The following is an 18,750-nucleotide window of genomic DNA, read 5'->3' as shown; positions in this document are numbered from 1 at the left end:
GGATATGTATGTATGTGTATGTATTGTATAGTGTATGATTAACTAGAACTCACTCAGCGTAGCTGACTTTTAGTATGCACGCAGGTGAGTAGAATGAGACAACTAGCTTGAGCGGGCACATGTTGGGCGAATAGGAGACTGGCATCTGAAGACTCAAGATGTGTTAATGTAATTGACGTTTATTTTGAAGGACAAGAATGTTTAATTAAGGCAAGTTTTGGATTGCTGTAACGTTTCATAGAAGTTTTTATATTCCGCGAAAGTTTTAATGAACTCTGATTTGTAAGAACTGTGTTTATGAGTAAATCCGACGCTAAAGTAAGGCTACCGGGTTCGGGGCCTTACAAGTTGGTATCAGAGCAAAGTTCGAGAGATTTAAGCATCCTACATGCTTGGACTCGAACAGAGAATGGGGTTTAAGTAAGAAAAGAAAGAAGATGCCAGTTCAAGAATGCCATGTGTCGCTCAAGCAAGATCAGTAAAGGTAAAGTGTATGATTAAATGATATATGTTAATGAGAAAGAAAAGATACGTGAACGGCAGGGATAGGAATAATTGATTGTTTGATTTAACTAACTGCTTAAGTAGAACCAGCACAAATAGACTCATAAAGGGAAGTGTATAGGACACGGAAAGCAACGTGATCAGCTAGTCACAGCTGGCCATTGTTATTACCTGTTAGCCTTGCTATCCTTGTACTAAATAGTTCCTTGAGTGATGATGTTTGTGTTTTCCCTTTTAGAATACTAATGGCTGGAGCTGGAGAATTTGTTGGAACTGGGGGTCGCACTGGACGTCGTGGCAGGCCTCGTCTTGTCCGGCAACCCTCGGTAGAAGAAGCTTCCCACACCGAAGATGAAGGAAGCGCAGCTGGAGGAGACCAGAACAACAACGAAGAGGTTCAACTTAGCCCTGCAGTTCAAGCAGCCATTGTTCAAGCTGTAGTTGCTGCTGTGAAGAACCTGAATCCCGAAAGATGTGCTGGAAGCCGTGAACGAACTGCTGAAGGGGCAGGCGGTGATGGTAGGAAGGATGGGGAGGAGAAAGAGAGGCCTCGAGTGAGGATAAGTCTGTGAAGGTCAATGACAGGAAAAGAGGCCAAGATGGGTGCAACTATAAGTCCTTAAAAGGATGCGACCCGCCAAAGCTGACTGGGTTGGGAGACGCAATCGCTACTCTCCAATGGATATCCACTATGGACAAGATTATCCGCATTAGCGAATGCCGTCCCGACCAAGCTGTGGGTTATGCTACTCAGTCATTTGAGGAAGAAGCTATGTATTGGTGGGAAAGTGTGGAGCAGAGAAAGACTAGGGATGAGATCAAGGCGTTGAGATGGGCCGATCTGAAAGAGTTGGTGATGAAGAAGTTTTATGCAGATGCCGAGGTTGAAAGGACGGAGATGAAGTTCCTGAATTTAAAGGCCGGTATGATGACGCATCGTGAGTATACTACTGAATTCAACCGACTATCTAGGTTGGTGCCTGATATGGTTGACACTGAGGTCCAGAGAATCAAATGTTATGTGAGGGGATTGCCACAAAAAGTCCGCATGTTAGTCAGGGCAAATAAACCTGCTACTTTTGACTCTGCTGTTGAACTTGCAGAAGTGGTTTACGCTGACCTGGCTGAGGACGATGTGGTGGTGGAGGAAAAGAAGGAGAAGAAATGGGCTACCTCTGCTAAGCGGTCTGGCGAGATGGTGACAACAACTGATGAGAGGAAGGCCAAGGTTGGGAACAAGGATGCATGTAAGACGTGTGGGCGAGTGCACCGGGGAGAATGCAAGACTGGGACAGACAGGTGCTATCGTTGTGGAAAGAGTGGGCATTATTCTCGAGAATGCCCTGATCGTCCAAAGTGCTTCAAATGCGGAAAAGCTGACCACATGGCTAGGGATTGCAAGGAATCAGGGGCGGGAGGTGCGAAAGGATAAAGACTTGGGGAAACTGCAGAGAGGAACACTTGATGAAGGAATAATTGCTCATGCAATGGTTTTATTAAGTTACTTTTGCTTAAGGACTTGTTTTGTGTTAAGGTTTAAAACTTATGTTTATCAGTGACGTGTAATATATTGAGTTTGGTTATGAATGATTATTATGCTATGATGAAAGGTTGTTTTAGACAATAGTGTTAAAAGTACTATTCGAAGCCTTGGAAGGATGAGATGAGTCTTGGTACATCGAGGGCTCATGGACGAGCTACCTTAAATAGCTAAAACACATGACCACCATTCGATGGCTGCAAAGTCAGGAGTAAGGAGGATAACCCAGAAGGCAAAGGCGATTCGATAAAGTGTGTAAATATAAGAAGTTTTCCTTTTATAGGGAATAAGTTTGGTTTCGGGGACGAAACATCTTTAAGGGGGGAAGACTTGTAACATCCCGAAATTTCCAAAATAATATTAATTGTATTACTTAATAATAGAGGGAGAGTTTACTCGGGTTATCGGGAAATAAATAAATAGAGTAGGAGTTGGTATGGGTCGGGCTAGTGTTGGGTAATGGATATGGGTTATGGACTTGGGTTATGAAAGAAGGAAGGAGAGTCCATGGGCTTAAGCCCATGATCCCTAAATATAAATACCATTAACCACCATTTAATCCTCATTCTCACATATTCCACACACACACACCCAAAACACACACGACCCGAACCAAGATCCGAAGGCGAAAACCCGAGCTTGTCGGTGCTGGAACGTTGTGACGGACCAAAACAACATCAAGGCTTAACCGTGTTCGTAGTTCGACTCGTTCAAGGTACGTTTATAGTTAGAAATCGTTCGTGTAGGTTCGGGTTGATTTGAGAAAGGATAGATCTGAGTTTGTATGGTAAAAACGAATCCAACAAAGCTAATCTTACTGAAAATGGTTATGATTTGATGGGTTAATCGATTGATAAAAAGAACCCGTAACCTATATGCCTAAATCGCACCCTTTAAACATCGATGTTAGGTCGATTTGATGGTTGGGGTTTGTAGGCGCTGGTCAGACGATCCCGTGGGTACCTAAATCGAGTTATTTGGTTAAGAAACGAAGGTGATTAAGGGATTTAAGAACGAACAGTAGCTGCAGACGACAACTTCGCCTGCAAGCTAAGTTCGCCTGATGAACTTCGCCTGCAAGCTAAGTTCGCCTGATGACAACTTCGCCTAAAGCCAAGTTCGCCTGATGACAACTTCGCCTAAAGCCAAGTTCGCCTGATGACAACTTCGCCTAAAGCCAAGTTCGCCTGATGACAACTTCGCCTAAAGCCAAGTTCGCCTGATGACAACTTCGCCTAAAGCTAAGTTCGCCTAAGGTTTAACTTCGCCTAAAGCTAAGTTCGCCTAAGGTTTAACTTCGCCTAAAGTCAAGTTCGATTAGAGAATAGATAAACGATAAGTAAAAGTAAGCTAATACTAGGCCACCAGATTAGATCAGGCGAGTATTGATACGTGTAACTTATACAGTCAGCCGAGCACAGTTAAAGAAGGGATTTACAACTATCAGAGGAAGAAGCAGAGTTCAGGTGAGTTTCTAGCCCCATTCCTTGTTATGTTTTCGGGGCTGTGTGCATACTCAATGTGTTGTTAATACATTTATCCTAAGTGATAAGTGTATGCCATATGTGATATATGTGATCGATATGAATGGTTGCTTGTCGATACGCGAACGATCTTCGGATATTGCGCGTACTGTCAGGTTAAAAATAAAAGTACGAATACTATATATCGAAGATGTATGAACATTACAAATGAATACTTGTCGGGGCGTGAACGATCTTCGGATATTGCACGTATCGACAAGGGGTATGGTTGTTAATGAATGATGTAAAGAACGCCTAGAGTGTTTTTATGCTATAATGTAATTATTGTATATGTGAAGTATGTGTATACAGGTACACGAATGGTATGTGAGTTCTACGTTCGACATAGTAAGTTAGGATGGCAAATCCCTCTAACTTCTGTTGGACATAGACTTGGCAGGTGATGGCGTAGTTAAGGACTGCGAGCCTTATACGTGATGTAGATGATAGATGTAAACGTAGATAGGGACGGTGGGCCTTATACGTGTTATAGGAGATAGACGCCAACGTAGATAAGGACTGCGGACCTTATACGTAACGTAGATAAGGACTGCGGACCTTATACGTAATATAGATAGGCGTCAGCACAGGAAAGGACTGTGGACCTTATACGTGCTTTAGCATAGGGGAGGACTGCGGACCTCGTACGTGCTATGAATTAGGTTGCAACATAGGGAAGGACCGTGGACCTTGTACGTGTTGTGGATGTATGATGGTATAGGGAAGGACCGCGGACCATGTACGTACCATGAATGGTGAACATAGGTAAGGACTGCGGACCTTTTACGTGTTCACGATCGTGAGTACAGGTATAGACGACGGACTATGAACGTACTCTCGGTAGACTGAGGTTAGTGATTGTAGATATGTATGTATGTATGGTAGTAAGTATGTATGTAGAACAGAAGGGTAACTAGTTAAGTATGGATATGTATCTTCGGATATGTATGTATGTGTATGTATTGTATAGTGTATGATTAACTAGAACTCACTCAGCGTAGCTGACTTTTAGTATGCACGCAGGTGAGTAGAATGAGACAGCTAGCTTGAGCGGGCACATGTTGGGCGAATAGGAGACTGGCATCTGAAGACTCAAGATGTGTTAATGTAATTGACGTTTATTTTGAAGGACAAGAATGTTTAATTAAGGCAACTTTTGGATTGGAGTAACGTTTCATAGAAGTTTTTATATTCCGCGAAAGTTTTAATGAACTCTGATTTGTAAGAACTGTGTTTATGAGTAAATCCGACGCTAAAGTAAGGCTACCGGGTTCGGGGCCTTACAAGTTGGTATCAGAGCAAAGTTCGAGAGATTTAAGCATCCTACATGCTTGGACTCGAACAGAGAATGGGGTTTAAGTAAGAAAAGAAAGAAGATGCCAGTTCAAGAATGCCATGTGTCGCTCAAGCAAGATCAGTAAAGGTAAAGTGTATGATTAAATGATATATGTTAATGAGAAAGAAAAGATACGTGAACGGCAGGGATAGGAATAATTGATTGTTTGATTTGACTAACTGCTTAAGTAGAACCAGCACAAATAGACTCATAAAGGGAAGTGTATAGGACACGGAAAGCAACGTCATCAGCTAGTCACAGCTGGCCACTGTTATTACTTGTTAGCCTTGCTATCCTTGTACTAAATAGTTCCTTGAGTGATGATGTTTGTGTTTTCCCTTTTAGAATACTAATGGCTGGAGCTGGAGAATTTGTTGGAACTGGGGGTCGCACTGGACGTCGTGGCAGGCCTCGTCTTGTCCGGCAACCCTCGGTAGAAGAAGCTTCCCACACCGAAGATGAAGGAAGCGCAGCTGGAGGAGACCAGAACAACAACGAAGAGGTTCAACTTAGCCCTGCAGTTCAAGCAGCCATTGTTCAAGCTGTAGTTGCTGCTGTGAAGAACCTGAATCCCGAAAGATCTGCTGGAAGCCGTGAACGAACTGCTGAAGGGGCAGGCGGTGATGGTAGGAAGGATGGGGGAGGAGAAAGAGAGGCCTCGAGTGAGGATAAGTCTGTGAAGGTCGATGACAGGAAAAGAGGCCAAGATGGGTGCAACTATAAGTCCTTCAAAGGATGCGACCCGCCAAAGCTGACTGGGTTGGGAGACGCAATCGCTACTCTCCAATGGATAACCACTATGGACAAGATTATCCGCATTAGCGAATGCCGTCCCGACCAAGCTGTGGGTTATGCTACTCAGTCATTTGAGGAAGAAGCTATGTAATGGTGGGAAAGTGTGGAGCAGAGAAAGACTAGGGATGAGACCAAGGAGTTGAGATGGGACGATCTGAAAGAGTTGGTGATGAAGAAGTTTTGTGCAGATGCCGAGGTTGAAAGGACGGAGATGAAGTTCCTGAATTTAAAGGCCGGTATGATGACGCATCGTGAGTATACTACTGAATTCAACCGACTATCTAGGTTGGTGCTTGTACGAGGGAATTCAGGAAGAAGTCGCGGAACGTGTGGTTAGGTAAAAGTGGCAACATATGTGTATAAAAGGTAATGTGAAAGTATATATATATGTAACACTCATACGTGCTTATGTGGAACAAAGTGTATGAATACGTGTATGTACGATACTATTGATGACGGTAAATTTTACAATGAATATTATATTCATTTAAATTCAATATTGATTTAAATAATAATAATAATTAAAATTTTAATAAAACTATTATTATATTATAATATAATTAATATTAAATTTGGTTTAATTAATTAATCTCCTCGACAATAGTTAGCGTTAGCAATAGTTATTATTCTTATAACTAACCTTTGTGCAGAGTCATGTCAGGGAATAACGACTACGTACCGGAAGAAGAACCGGTAATATCTGTAGAGGAGGATCCCGAGGAAGAATCAGAGGAGGATCCAGAAGAGGAGGACCCAGAAGAGGAACCGGAGGAAGAAGAGGAAGAGGTGGAAGAAGAAGTTATCTGTAGAGAGCTACCCAGAAATGTGCCTGATCTATCTGGCTACAGATGCGATAGTTATCCACCCAGGTCACCACGCAGGGATCAAGACGAAGTTAACAGTCAGTATCGTTCACCTGCTAGAGTAGCCAGATTACCCACTCCACCTATACACCTGTCGCCAACGACTTCAGCTACTGCGCGAGCCCGGCAGACTGCTCGTATTCGGGTAACCTCGATTGACCCTACCTCGATTCCATTCAGATCTACCAATGACCGGGGAGGACTTTCACGCCCTAGGGTAGATACTTCATCTTCCCGTTCATTGAGTATACCTACCCCTCACCCTGACCTCCCAAACGCAGGAAACAACTCTTGGATGGCTGTCCTGACTGACCGTGTGATAGACCACTCGATAGCCATAGCTAACCTTAACCAGGAGAGGAGGGACGTGAACCAGTCTTTATCGACGTTACATCAGATAGTACTGAACTTACAGCAGTCAGATGCCTACCACCACTGTTGTTTGGATAGGGTGACAGTTCGGCTGTGGAACTGTTACTGGGTGATTACGGTGCTGTTATTTTTATGTTTGTGGCTAGCCTATCGTCTGTATGGATAGATGCGGAATATTACAATTATGTGTACATGATCTTTTGATACCCCATGTATGTATATAGTAGTATGTTATGTTAACATGGGGCACAATTTTGTACATCATTACAAGCACTGACCCTTATAGGGTTAAGTCTAACAGTCACTTAGTGACAGATTTTGATATATACATGCAAGCACTGGCCTTTATCAGGCTAAGTCTATGTACCTTTTATTATCAATGTACAGAACAATTTGTGAAATGTTAGTATGTTATCTGGTTTACCTGTACAACATTTATTGTGATTACTATTACACAGTGCCGTAGACTGGAATTAGTACTAATTGGCATATGTTTGTTTATCATTATAGAATGGCCCCAAAGAAAGCAAACCCTATGACTGAGGCAGAAATAGCCGAGATGATTGCTCGGAAAATGCAGGTAGTGATCCCACTTATCGTAACACAAGTAACTGCCGGTGAAAATGCAAATATACAAACAAACCAGCAACAAAACAATAATGCTCCCCCAACCAACAATGAAACAGTTGCAAATAATAATCCCCCACCTGATGCAAATAATGTCAACAACAATAATCCCCCACCGAACCCAAGCAATAACAATAACAACCCTAATCCCCCTCAAAGGGAATATTCGATCAAAAACTTTATGGCCTGTAAACCGATTGATTTCAAGGGCACTGAAGGGTCAAACGGATTCAAAGATTAGAACACGAACTCTGGGCTGGAACATTTCTGCCCAAGGAACGAAATTCAAAGATTAGAACACGAACTCTGGAGTTTGGAGATGAAAGGAGCGGATCATTTGGGATACACGAACCGCTTCAATGAATTGGCCCGCTTAGTACCATGGTTAGTAACTCCTGAAAATAAACGAGTTGAACGTTATATTTGGGGTTTAGCCCCGGAAATGAGGAGTTTGGTGAACTCTGTGGGTCACACTTCGTTCGAGAATGCCGTGACTCAGGCCGGCATCGTAACTTTCGACTTAGTAAGAAGCGGAGTGTTGAGAATGGGTGGGGAATCATCAGGTATGAAGCGAACTAATTATGGATCAGGATCGCAAGGAAGGCCAGCAAATAAACTTGCATGCCCAACAATACAAAATTATGTCATGAGTAGTTCTGAGGTGAAACGAGACAGGTACAAGGGACCGTGGCCAAAATGTGATAAATGTAATTTTCATCATGTGGGTGAGTGTAGACCGATAATATGTCAAAGGTGTGGAAGGACTGGACACAATGGTGGTCCCAATTTCCGAATCGGTATGGAGATTGTAAACCGACCAGCCCAGACAACCCAACCCCGTCATCCCCAACTACCGAGACCACAACCAATTCGTCAGCATCCAGCTCAGCAAAACTCAACTGTAGTGAATCGCCGTGCTTGTTTTGAATGTGGGAGCACGAAACACTTTAGAAGGGACTGCCCCAAGATGAATCGAGGAGCAGTCACCGGTCGAAACCAAGCATCGACTTCAAGTGCGTCTCGGGGACGCGCGTTTGTTATTGGGTCAGGAGAAGCACGACAAGACCCGAACGTAATAACAGGTACATTTGTTGTTTCTGATCAATATGCTTCTGTGTTTTTTGATACTGGTGCTGATAGAAGCTTTGTGTCCTCTAGTTTTGTGTCCCTGGGTAACATGCCAGTTAGTGAACTAACAAATCCCTATACTATAGAACTCGCTAACGGTAACTCTATAACTGTCAACCAAATAATCCAACACTGTTCCATTATTCTTAATGACCACCCATTCCTTATTGACCTATTCTCGGTAGAGTTAGGAAGTTTTGATGTAATCGTCGGCATGGACTGGTTAACCAAGTATAAGGCGGAGATTGTGTGTAACGACAAGACAGTTAAAATTCCCTTTTCGAACGGTGAGCTGATTGTAGTACAAGGAGAGAAGTCTGGTTCGATGTTACCTCTCATGTCTCATCTCAAAGTCTTGAAATGTTTATGCCAAGGCTGTATGGCATTCTTGGCAAGCGTGACTATAAAGAACCCTGATGAGAAACGCATAGAAGAGATTCCCGTTGAACGTGAATACCCCGACGTCTTTCCTGACGATTTACCTAGATTACCACCGAACCGACAGGTTGAATTCCGCATAGACTTAATTCCAGGATCAGCCCCTATTGCTAAGGCACCTTATCGATTGGCACTCTCTGAAATGCAAGAACTATTCAATCAGTTACAGGAATTGTTAGATAAGGGTTTCATTCGTCCTAGTTATTCTCCTTGGGGAGCACCAGTATTGTTCGTAAAGAAGAAGGATGGAAGTTTTAGAATGTGCATTGATTACCGGGAATTAAACAAAGTTACCATCAAAAACCGATACCCTCTTCCACGAATAGATGACTTGTTTGACCAACTCCAAGGGGCAAACTACTTCTCGAAAATTGACCTTCGATCCGGTTACCATCAAGTTAAAATCCAAGAGGAAGACATGTCTAAAACGGCGTTCCGAACTCGCTATGGCCACTACGAATTCTTAGTTATGCCGTTCGGACTGACTAATGCACCAGCAGTTTTCATGGACCTTATGAATCGAGTTTGTAAACCGTACCTCGACAAATTCGTTATCGTGTTTATTGATGACATTTTGATATATTCGAAAACCAAGGAGGAACACGAGCATCATTTACGAACTATTTTGGAGCTGTTGAGGCAGGAAAAATTGTATGCTAAGCTGTCAAAGTGTGAATTTTGGCTACAAGAAGTACAATTTCTAGGGCACGTTGTTAACCGACACGGTATCCATGTAGATCCGAGTAAGGTTGAAGCCATTAAAAATTGGCAGGCCCCAAAGTCACCAAAAGAAATTCGCCAATTTTTGGGTCTAGCTGGGTATTACCGACGCTTTATTGCTAATTTTTCCAGCATAGCCCAACCTCTAACTCTTTTGACTCAAAAAGATCGCGCTTATGTGTGGGGAGAAGATCAAGAAGCGGCTTTCCAATTGCTGAAACAGAAACTATGCCAAGCCCCGATACTGAGTCTTCCGGAGGGAACTGATGATCTGGTAGTTTATTGTGATGCGTCCCGGAAAGGTTTAGGGTGCGTACTTATGCAAAGAAACAAAGTCATAGCATACGCTTCTCGACAATTAAAGGTGCACGAGAAGAATTATACCACCCATGATTTGGAACTTGGCGCGGTTATTTTCGCACTTAAGATCTGGAGGTACTATTTGTATGGCATCAAGTGTACAGTATATACTGACCACAAAAGCCTACAACATATTTTCGACCGGAAAGAACTAAATATGAGGCAGAGGAGATGGGTAGAATTGTTGAATGATTATGACTGTGAGATTCGATACCACCCGGGCAAGGCTAATATAGTGGCAGATTCTTTGAGTAGAAAAGACAGGATCAAACCACTACGGGTCCGAGCACTTGGAATGATCGTCCAAACCAACCTCGCCGAGCAAATTCGTATTGCTCAAAACGAAGCTCTGAAAGGAGATCACTTGGAAAATGGAAACTTGCATGGAACCGAACAAAACTTTGAAGAAAGAACTGACGAAATTCTATACTACAATAATCGAGTTTGGATTCCCACTTTCAGTAATCTACGTGACTTGATCATGGACGAAGCCCATAAGTTCAAATACTCCATTCATCCTGGAATGGATAAGATGTACAAGGACTTGAAGGAGTATTATTGGTGGCCCGGAATGAAGAAGGATATAGCCACGTACATCAGTAAATGTTTAACGTGTGCGAGAGTTAAGGCTGAATATCAAAAACCTTCGGGAATGTTGCACCAACCGGAAATACCACAATGGAAATGGGAACAGATTACCATGGATTTTGTAACACACCTCCCTAGAACTTCCCGAGGAAATGATGCAATATGGGTGATAGCTGACCGACTAACCAAATCCGCACACTTCCTTCCAATCCGAACCACGTTCACAACCGAAAAAATTGCTCACATCTACATCAATGAAATCGTATCCCGACACGGCGTACCCGTTTCAATCTTTTCTGATCGCGATAGCCATTTCACCTCTCGTTTTTGACAAGCCGTACAAGAATCTTTGGGAACCCGAATTGACCTAAGTACCGCCTACCATCCCCAAACCGACGGTCAATCTGAACGAACCATTCAAACCTTAGAAGATTTGCTTCGCACTTCTGTGCTAGACTTCGGTGGAAACTGGGATCAGCATCTTCCACTAGTCGAATTTTCGTACAACAATAGCTATCACAGTAGCATTCAAGCGGCACCGTATGAAGCGCTGTACGGACGGAAATGTAGATCACCCTTGTGTTGGACTGAGGTTGGAGATACCCAAATTACACGATCTGACTTGATTCAAGAAACCACCGACACAATCCGAAAAATTACAAGCAAATTGAAAATCGCCCGAGATCGACAGAAAAGCTACGCTGATGTTCGTAGAAAGCCGTTATCCTTTGAAATAGGCGACAAAGTTTTTCTGAAAGTATCCCGTGGAAAGGCGTTATTCGATTCAGAAAAACCGTTAAACTAGCTCCGCGATACATTGGGCCATATGAAGTCACTTCTAGGATAGGTCCGGTAGCTTACCGATTGAAACTTCCTGTGGAGTTGAGTTCTATTCACAATGTGTTTCATGTTTCGAACCTTAAAAAGTGTCTTACTGACGAAATCGAAATCGTGCCATTAAAAGACTTAAACATAAACGAAAAACTGAATTTCGTTGAAGAACCGGTGGAAATATTAGAGGGAAAAATAAAACAACTAAGACACAACAAAATCTCTCTAGTAAAAGTTCGGTGGAATTCACAAAGGGGACCCGAATTCATGTGGGAGCGGAAATCTGAATTCAAAAAGAAATACCCGCACCTGTTTCCAAACAAAGACAAAGTTGAATAATCAAATTTCGGGGACGAAATTTTCTAACGAGGGGAGAATGTGACATTTGAGCCAAAACAAGGTACACCTCAGTACGTATTTACTGATTAAGCAAATAAACGCCTTTTGTGTAATAAACGAACGATTAACCGAACGGGTCGGGTGATGACCCAGATATCTCGGGGGGCCATCTATAAGTGATATATGATCTATACAAGCTAAAACATTAGAAATATGGCCTTAGTTTGATAGCAAACAAGTTAAACGAAAACATGCTCGTTTAACTACCCGCTATAGATTTAAACGCGAAAGATAGTTACAAACCAAGCATTGTATCATCCGTTAAGCCGAAAAAGACTTACCAAACACTTATTTGAAAGACTAGAGGGGACATGGGACTAACCTGTAATTGGAGTTTTACGGCCATATCACAGCTGCAAAAAAGAAAAATCCGGGGGGGGGGGGGGGGGTGTGGGGCAAGGCTCTAGCCTTTCTGCCGATCGCAGATCCTAGGGGGCTAGGGTTTAATTTTTTTGTTATAATATCAAATGTTACATTCTGGCCCTTCTACTTTATTAAGAGTTGAACTTGCACGAAAAGGTTAAGCAAGATACGCTTATGGGGTGGAAAGGAGCTCTCGGAAGAAAGCCTGGTCAAGCCCGAAGGTGTACGTAACACTACAAGGCTAAATCTTTTATCGGAAATTTATGGACGTTACATTTCACGAGGAGATGGGCACCAAACTCCTCATCAGTTGTGACATTTGAGCCAAAACAAGGTACACCTCAGTACGTATTTACCGATTAAGCAAATAAACGCCTTTTGTGTAATAAACGAACGATTAACCGAACGGGTCGGGTGATGACCCAGATATCTCAGGGGGCCATCTATAAGTGATATACGATCTATACAAATTAAAACATTAGAAATATGGCCTTAGTTTGATAGCAAACAAGTTAAACGAAAACATGCTCGTTTAACTACCCGCTATAGATTTAAACGTGAAAGATAGTTACAAACCAAGCATTGTATCATCCGTTAAGCCGAAAAAGACTTACCAAACACTTATTTGAAATGTTTTAAGCGATCCGGGAAAATATTATTGATTTTTACAAACATATAGTATGTTTTTAAAATTTTACACAAAACTAGCCGAAAAACACTCGTTTTCGCGTTGTTTAACGCACCCGATAAGTTTTTCGCGCCAAACACCGAACCCGAACTAAATTTGGACCGGGCTTTTAGTATTGGGATTGAGAAAACAGATTGTTGGGCCAAAATGGGCCCAAGGGGGCCCAAACCATCCTTCCGATCGGACCAGCCCACCCCACCCCCCATTTTTTTATATAACTTGTTTAGGAAGCTTGTTTATCCAATTTGGTTTATAAAATCTGAGGTCCAAGCAGCTGCATCCTAAAATTCTAGAAAACCTCCAAACCCTAAGGTAAAGGGCTTAAATAAGTAGCTTTTGAACATGTTTAAACTTGTCTAATACCATAAAAATATGTCTTGGTTACTAAAAATCATTCCTAACCGTGTAAAAATCCTAAAAATGTTTTGGTTACTAAACATGTTTTGATCATAAACACAGTAAGGAACCAGTTTTGATAGTTTTTTTGGCCATAAACACGGATTAAAGGGTTGAAACGGCGTTTTTACGGTTCAAAAGTTTGTTTTTGTGCACTAGCCGAAACCCTAAGTTAAGGGCTGTTATGTTGATGAAATATTGCTTGGTTTGTGATATAGGACTTGTACCTAGCTTGCTTAGAAGCATAAGAACCTGAAAACTTGATTAAAAGTCGGAAACGAGCCAAACCCGCTAAGGTAATGCCGAAACACTCGCTTACGGGCTGTTTAGGTTAAGGTTGTGATGTGCATATTGTTAGGACTTGAAATTTTTCAGGGACATTAGGGACGATGTCAATGAGTCCCTGTTAAAATTTGGTAATATTTTGACCATCCGAGATTATTTGGCGAATTTATTACCGAATTAGGACGTTTATTTGGGAAATATAGCTAAATACTTCAAAAATTATGAAATTTTTCTGGGAACTCGGATTTGATGTATTTTGATCACATATGAATTTTGGGATCATTTGGAGAAGATTAAAGGTGTTTTGTTTAATTGCGTTCGTGTGAATATTTATAGCCGAATTTGGGCCGAAAAGAATATCGCACGAACTTTTTACATTCTGAAATTGATACTGGTTGTTTTGGGACATGATTTGAGTATTCAGGAATTTTTGTAGAATTTTTGGAAATTGTTTGGGGTAAACGGACGATTTTCAGGCGAAATATAGTTGATAAAATGAATTTTTATAAATTAATAAATCAGTAAATAAATTCCAGAAATAATTTTATAAAAATATAAATATTTTAATTGATAAGTGGTTAAATTTTCATAATTTAATGATTAACGGTTAATTAATTATGCTAATCTGAATATTAAACAAATTCAGTTTTTATAGCAACCGGCAAGTTCGCGACTAGTAAACCTGCGGGAAAATCAAAACACCAAGAGTGATCAAAAATCATATGTTTGGACTAATTAAGTGAAAATGAAATTTTCTATGAGAAACCTGGACAATCCGGGTGGATTGTGCGCGTTTCTTCTCAAATCAAACTGAATAAACGGAAACGGGCCCCGTGGCTAATCCGGGACCCCAGTATGTGATCTTTCTTTATAAATTAATCATTTTATTAACCAATATATTTACCCCAACTTATTTTCCCATAAATGTTTTCTGAACGCGTAAACGAACAACTTGTCCCAGCTGGGAAAACGGGAGTCTGTGCCAAATTCGGTTTTAAGTATTACACATTGAACAACATCACAACCTAAGCCTATTGCCACTTTCTGGGCGTTCCAACTACACCCAGATTAGTTATACAGCCCAGATTAGTATTGAGATTATAATAATATTAAAATATTAATATTATTATAATATTGATTATAGGAACTACTGATAGCGGACCGAACAAACCACAAGCTGATACAGTACTGATTATCTACTAAACCGTGAGTTTCATGACCCCACTTTTAAACTGTTTTACAAACTTTTGGGGTGAAAAGCATATTTGATTACATATACATACCTGAAACATGTACTGATGTGAATTATCTAAGTGCTAACACACGAAAGTCCCCACGATCACAGTGATTAACTTCGAGCCGGTGGCTTGTGAATAGTACTATTGGTTTGACAAACCCAAGCGGGTCCAGCACGGTTGCTGAGACATTATCCCGTTTGCGCATGACCATAATTTTTACGAACCAGCTATGTAGTGTTAGACATAGCTACCGGGGCATGTTGTGGGCGGAAAGGGGCCACAGTGGTTGATTGAGCGTGGGAAATGGAGGCACGCAGCACGAACAGTCTAGGCTTCACTGTAGCTTAGCATAATTACATCACATACATCATTTACATACATACATACTTATTTCATGATTACAAGTGTTGACTTGTGAATACTCATTACTGATTTCTTGAAACTCGTGAAACTCACCAACTCTAGTAGTTGACCCGTTTTAAACTGCTTTTTAGGTGTACCTAAATCGGAGTAATTTGATGATCTATTACTTGCCTGAAGTGTGTGGTTGATGCTATGTGAATAGAAGAAAGGGTGTTAGTAGTAAGAACGTTTAGTTAACGAACTAGTTTTGTTTATATCACCTAGACTGGAAAACAACGATAAAGCAAAGAAATGTAATATATTGTAAATTAGTTTGTAATGTTTCTTTATAAACAATGTGTTGATATCAGAGGTTTTTGTTACATTCCCGTTTTACGCTTCCGCATTGTGCTAGTCGGGGTGTGACATCAGTACGGCTTATCACCCGCAGACGGATGGTCAGTCCGAGAGGACCATTCAGACTCTCGAGGATATGTTGCGGCCTTGCGTTATCGACTATGGAGGTAGTTGGGACCATTACTTACCATTGGTAGAGTTCTCGTATAATAACAGTTATCACGCCACGATTGGGATGCCACCGTTTGAAATGTTGTATGGTAGGAGGTGTAGGACTCTAGTCTGTTGGGGTTCTATTGGTCAAAAGCAGTTGGGTAGTTTAGAGGTGGTCGAGGCTACGACTGAGAAGCTCGATAAGATTAAAGCATTTATGAAGGCCGTTAGAAGTCTTATGCAGATAAAAGGCGAAGGCCCATTGTGTTTGAGGCTGGGGATCGGGTTATGTTAAAAGTTTCTCCCTGGAAGGGCATTATTTGTTTTCGTAAGAGGAGGAAGCTCAGTCCGAGGTTTATCGGCCCGTTCCGTATATTGGCCCGAGTTGGTGATATAGCATATAGGCTGGATTTTCCCGAGGAGATCGCGGGGATTCATCCTACGTTCCATGTGTCTCACTTGAGGAAGTGTTTAGCAGATGAGGAGGCCCATGTGCCTCTTGAGGATATTGAGCTTGACAGTAAGCTGAACTATGTGGAGGAGCCTATTGCTATACTTGACCGTCAGGAAAGGCGGTTGCGGAACAAGGTGGTTAAGCAAGTGAAGGTGCAGTGGATGCACTGTAGAGGTTCCAAGGCTACTTGGGAATCCGAAGATGAGATGATGAGGCTGTATCCGCAGTTGTTTCTGTCACCTCGGGATTCGGTGACAAATCCCATTGTAAGGGGGTGGACTTGTAATACCCGTCAAACTTCCGGTTCAATGATTTAGCGCGTGTAAAATATGTATAACTCTCGGGACTTAACCGACGTTTCTCGAGAACCTTTAGGTAATCCCTGCTACGTTAAAACACTTAACATTCCTTACAAGTCGCCAAATCTTGCAAATTTCAGGGACTTGGATGAAACATAATTGTAATATATCATTAAACAAAAAAAAAAGAAGAAACCCTAGCTGCAGCTGCCGATCGGCCCCTTCCAGCCCCTCCCCCCTTTCATTGCTTCAGCTTTTTGATCGATTCCAAGCTCCTAGAAGTAGTTCAAGGTATGTAATACAATCCCCAACACTCTTTTTGCTCACCCCTAATCGTTTTGATGCTCAATTGTGCCGAAACTTTTCGTTGGACAGATTTTCGGCCAAGGTGTAATTGACCCACTTCCCGTGGATGAAAATTAGAGTTTCCGGTGTAGAAAGATCCCCAGGTATGGCATTTACATCATATTAAAGTTTCGTGGTCATTGGAGGTGTTTAGGTCAGTCAATCGATTTTAGTTTGAAACTAGGGTTTATCGGGTGTAGAATTGCAAATTGTTGATTTTGATGCGTTAATTGATCAGGTGACCGACCGAATCAGTTTGTACAGCCCTAGGGGGGTTTAAGGGCTATGGAAAAATTATTTTTGATGCTCGAATTTTCGAGTCGGCGGTGCGCGAATTTTCGTTTGAAAGTTAAAGTAAGAGTTGTAAAAAGGAATCGTCAACCCTATCAACTCGGGTGACACAATCTTGATGAATAAAAAGATTTAAAATGGAATTTGGTCCATTTGGGGCTGATTCGTTTAACAAATGGTTTTAAGGTTTATTACACGCGCATTCGACCCGATTTGATTACCCTTGGGCCTTGGGCCAAGTTGTTGGGCCTTGGGCCATAGTGTTGGGCTTGAACGGCCCATTAGGCAAGAGTGTTCTTATGGTCTAGCTTAGTAACGTGTTGTGTATAATTTACAGGCCCTTGCTTGTGATTGTGCACTTATGGATTTTCCTAGCTCGTTGCAGGCGTTCGATTGATTTCAGGTGAGTTCTCGATGCCCCGTTTAACTCTTTTTAAGTTTTGAGCTAGCATGCACACCTAAGTGTTTTTCTTACTTAATGAAATGTTTTGAATGGTTTTACATAGGCTTGCTAGTATCGGTAGGCCTTGGAATGTTATAGAGTCTGTATGTATATATATATTTATATATATTTAGAATGGCCAATATTTGGCGAATGTTGTAGTCGTCTCGACTACTGAATGTTGCATATGCCTACCTTGTGTTTGCACGCGCCGAATGTTACGTGTTTGGGTTGTGCGTTTGCTCGACCCTGAATGTTTGTAGTCGTCTCGACTACTGAATGTTGCGTATGCCTACTTCGTGTTTGCATGTGCTGAATGTTACGTGTTTGGGTTGTACGTTTTCTCGGCCCTGAATGTTATTATTGAATGTTATATGTATATATATATTGATATATATAGGAATGCACGTATAGAGATGCTCACACGTAAGAATGACTATTTATTGAATGTGGTGACCTAACCGATGTACTTCTGTTTACTGTTTTAAAACCGTTGGAATGATTATTAAAAACTGTTGCTACTTATTTAAAACTTGAACTCACTCAGCTTAAGCTGACTTTGTGTGCATGTTAGTGTGAGTTTTAGGTTAGGAAGAGGATGCCTTATCGCTTGGACGTGCACGGATCTACTTGGACGGTGAAGGGCATACTGGAATGAAGAATTACTTATGAACCTTTTATTTCAAAAGACTTTTAAAAGTATAATTAATTTTGATTTTGGGAACTTATTCATCTATTTACGTTTTCCGCTGAATTATACTCTGTAATGCTATTTTAATGCAAAGAATTGTTTTTAAGTTTATTTATTTTCACAAGTGTTTTGTATGATTACCAACTGTGGGGTTCCCGGGGTTCGGGGCCTTACAACTATACTCGAAAGTTGTTAATTGTATCCAATACGCGCGTTAACGAGTTGTTTATGCACTTAGCAACCAACTCATCCCCGTGTGGACCAAAGTTACTATAGTTACAGCCAACAAGTCCACACTACACTAGACGAGTTGAATGGGTTGGTAATTCGCGTGAACAACGCACAAACTACCAATTAAACGCGAATTTGCGTTGTACCGAAC

The sequence above is a fragment of the Bidens hawaiensis genome, unplaced genomic scaffold, assembly GCF_021521415.1.
Source record: "Bidens hawaiensis isolate Kalapana, Puna unplaced genomic scaffold, B.hawaiensis_p1.1 tig00002153_1, whole genome shotgun sequence".
Classification (NCBI taxonomy): Eukaryota; Viridiplantae; Streptophyta; class Magnoliopsida; order Asterales; family Asteraceae; genus Bidens; species Bidens hawaiensis.
Note: the sequence above shows the minus strand (reverse complement) of the source record.